Here is a 3,758-nt window from a genome sequence, read left to right on the forward strand (position 1 = left end):
GAGTGAGCAGAGAGTCTCTCCAGCCTCCAAGGAGGAAAAACCAGATTTCCTAGAATTCTCAGGAGAAAGTCATGCCTACACAGAGGCCTCATTGGTTATATTTTGATTGACAGGCCAGACTCCACCCCTTCACTCATAATCCTCTCAAAAATTGACACCACAGAGGGATGGGACGCGGGCAACAATAGTTCCATATGTCTTGTCAGCTGCAACGTCTCCCAGGGAGTGAGCAGAGAGTCTCTCCAGCCTCCAAGGAGGAAAAACCAGATTTCCTAGAATTCTCAGGAGAAAGTCATGCCTACACAGAGGCCTCATTGGCTATGATCTGATTGAAAGACTAGGCTCCACCCCTTTACTCTTTCTTTTCCCCACCCCTTCACTCTTAATCCTCAAATTGACAAATGATTATATAACTACCACACAAGTCAAGAGCCAGTGAGTAAGAGACAGGATAAAAATATAGGACCCATCAGCATGCTGGTTACAAGAAACACACTTTACACAAAAAGACAAAAATAGACTGAAAGTCAAGGAAGGAATACTTTGTCTATCAAGCTAATGGCAATAAAGAATGGCAATACTAATCTCTGATAAAATAGACTTCAAAATGCATCATGAGAGGCAATCTAATGACTAACTGTACATGGAGATGAAAGAGACCCGGAGTAAACAAAGCACTACTTAATTAAAAAGGAGGACAGCGGACATCTGACGTCCCAACTTTGAACCCTATTACACAGTCGTCAGAACGGCGCAGTGACAGCTGTGCAGACCCGTGAAACATACTAGCGTGTGCGGAAGTAAGCCCACCCACCTGCAGAACACCGATCTCCAATAAAGGACAACAGACATTAAATAGGAAAGAGATGGTCTCTCCGACAAATGGTTCTGCCAAAATTCTGCACCCCGCAGACAAAAATGAACTCAAGATGGATTAATAACAGTCCCAACATGGATTAGAGTCAGTCTCAGATCTGTAGCGATCCTTAGTGAGAAAACAGGGACAAACTTACGGGCCTTCGCACAGGCCATGAGTGTACTGCCAACTCTAGTGGAACACACACAGCCAAGGACAATGCCGGTCACTGGGACTCTGCGTGCATTACAGCTTCATCAGAAGAGTAAAAGGAAACTGGGAAACTTTTTTGGTGAGGACCCAGTGGACCAGAGACTAATCTCTACAATCTACAGAAAATTGCAACACCATGACAAGAGGAAGACGGTGGAGTCACTTAAAAGATGGACCAAGGACACAGACAAATGGACAAAGGGAGACATCCAGGCAGCCAGCAAACGTTATGGAGAAAGGCACCCAATTGCTCGCCAATGGAGAGATGCAAATCAAAACTATGAGATGCCATCCTACAAAGTTAAAAAAAAAAAGTCAGAAAATAACAAATGCTGGAGAGGATGGGGAGAGATTGGGACCCCCTTGTGCTGTGGGAGGCTCTGTACACGCACAGCCCCTGTAGAAGGCGGTGCGATGCTTCCTCAACCAACTGGGAATAGAAAGTCCACCTGACCCAGCACCCCTTTGCTGGGTAGATGCCTTACTTTTAAGAAGTAAGAGCCTTAACATGAGCAGACATGTTTACATCGATGGTCATCACAGCCCTATTTTCAATAACAAGAAGATGGAGACCACCTAAATGCTCATCAATGAAGAATGGATTTGGAAACTTTACTCCATCCACACAATGGAGCATTCGATGTGTCACCTCAGACTAGGAAACGGAAGCACTTCTTGGCAGGGAGGGGCCAGAAATCACCATGCCCATCGCAAAAGGACAAATACTGCACGAGACCACGGTATTAAGAAAACCTAGAGGCACTTTGATGGACTTTGATGGTCACCAAGGTGAGAGGGAGGCGAGGGAGGGGAGGGGAAGCAGTAGGCTGGAAGATAGACTTCTGTTAACCTGTGTGAAGGGGAAGATTGGGTTCCACCAGCTAGAGCAGTCAACGGGGGTTGGAGGACAGTGTACGTTTTGGGGGGATTTGATCAGTAGTTTAAGTTGCTTTGTACAAAATTGATGATCTGAAATATAACCCACTACCTAGTTCACAATTTTAAAAAAATGAACACAGAGACTAACAGTTGGCTATCCTCCTGACCCCGCATTTGCCGTCTGGGACAAGGCTCAGTGACACTCAGACATCCCCACATGATCCCTGAGGCTGTACTGTGTGCCCGGCTCACTGCGGTGAGCAAAGCAGGGAGCAGCCCCCCATTGGTGCACAGCTGACAGCCTTGTAGGGGGGTCAACAGCAAATAGGGTAAACAGACATGAGCGCAAGTCAGGATGTGTGCCAGAGGGGGAGTGAGGGTAGGAAGAACATTTGAGAAGATTTCTGAAGACGTTTAGGGAGCAAATCTTGCATGTGGAGAAGTGTGCCAGGCTTCCGGAAGCACCAGTGTAAAGGCCCTGAAGCTGCGTGGCCTGCAGGTTTGAAACTCAGAAAGGTGACTAGGGATTCTGGAGGCTTGGTTTTGCCTGGAGCCTGTATTTGTGTGATTGTGTGTGTGTGTGTGTGTGTGTGTGTGAGAGAGAGAGAGAGAGAGAGAGAGATCCTACCTAACTAATTAAACAGAGCCTGGTCTTTAGTCTGTTGAATTTAGCAAACGCAGTTCCAGGGATGCTCCGTGGATAACAAGGGGGCTTTGGTTCAAATCAGCAGGTGCTCACGGCAGGCTTCCTGGCCTGCGCTGTGTTAGGCCCAGCAGCCCATGAAGTGAGGGTCAGGAGCTCTAGCTTGATGTTTCACTTCACCCCGTTTCCCAGCCACCCGTGGGTTCTCCCACCCCATCTCCTCTGGGTCACCTGCTCCTGTATCCAGCAGCTGCTGGAGGACATCTCTAGATGACCTGCCTCCTCTTCCTGAAGCCCCTCTGAGTGAGGGGAAACCACACCACTGCCTCTCTTCCAGTGCACCCCATGCTGTGGTCCAAGCCCTGGGCTCTCAGTCCACTGCCCTCTTCTAACCCCTTCACCAGTCCCTGTGAGGAAGGCACCCGGGCAGGTGCCATGGGAGAATGAGGGAAAGAACAGATGGGGCCACCGTGGTGACCACCCCCCCACAAGCAGACAGACAGGCATAACCCTGGGCCCTCACGGACCTGCCAGGTATGCCCCGGGTTTCCAAGCCTCCACTTGGGCAGCCTGCCCTCCTGCTCTCTGCTGGGGTGGCTGTCCCTGTAGTCACTCACGCCTTTATTTGTTCCGCTGACGGGTGTTTGGCGCCCGCTCTGGCTAGATGATCTGTTCTTGGAAGCCGATTCAAATATTCCCTCTTCCATAACACCCTTTCTAATCGCCCTCTCACCCCACAAAATTGAGTGAAGAGCCCTTCCCTAGATCCTCTGGCTCTCACTGAGGTGACCAAGGGCTGTGACCACAGTTTGATCCACTGTGAGCCCCAGAAAGACCCAGTCAAGACAGGAAAGGAGTTGGGAACACTGATGAACAGAGGAGTGGATGAGGTGAATGGATGAGTCGATGAAAAGGTCAGGCATGGCCACATGGGGCCGGTTCACCAGAGAGCAGCCTCCTTCTTCGCCTCCTCCTGGTACAGGACCACCATGCCTGTCCCGGAGCCCCTCGTATCTACATGTCACCGTATAAGCCATGAACAGTTGGCATGGATTTTTTTAATCATTTTTTTTTAACTTGGAAGGCATTTCATGACTATTCCCAGTCATGAGGAACTTAATGATCACTTTCAGGGCAGGAGTCACCTGCTGTTTCTGAGCCAAGACA

Source organism: Echinops telfairi, unplaced genomic scaffold (assembly GCF_000313985.2).
Source record: "Echinops telfairi isolate 266 unplaced genomic scaffold, ASM31398v2 ScPeMD7_31;HRSCAF=116, whole genome shotgun sequence".
Taxonomy (NCBI): domain Eukaryota; kingdom Metazoa; phylum Chordata; class Mammalia; order Afrosoricida; family Tenrecidae; genus Echinops; species Echinops telfairi.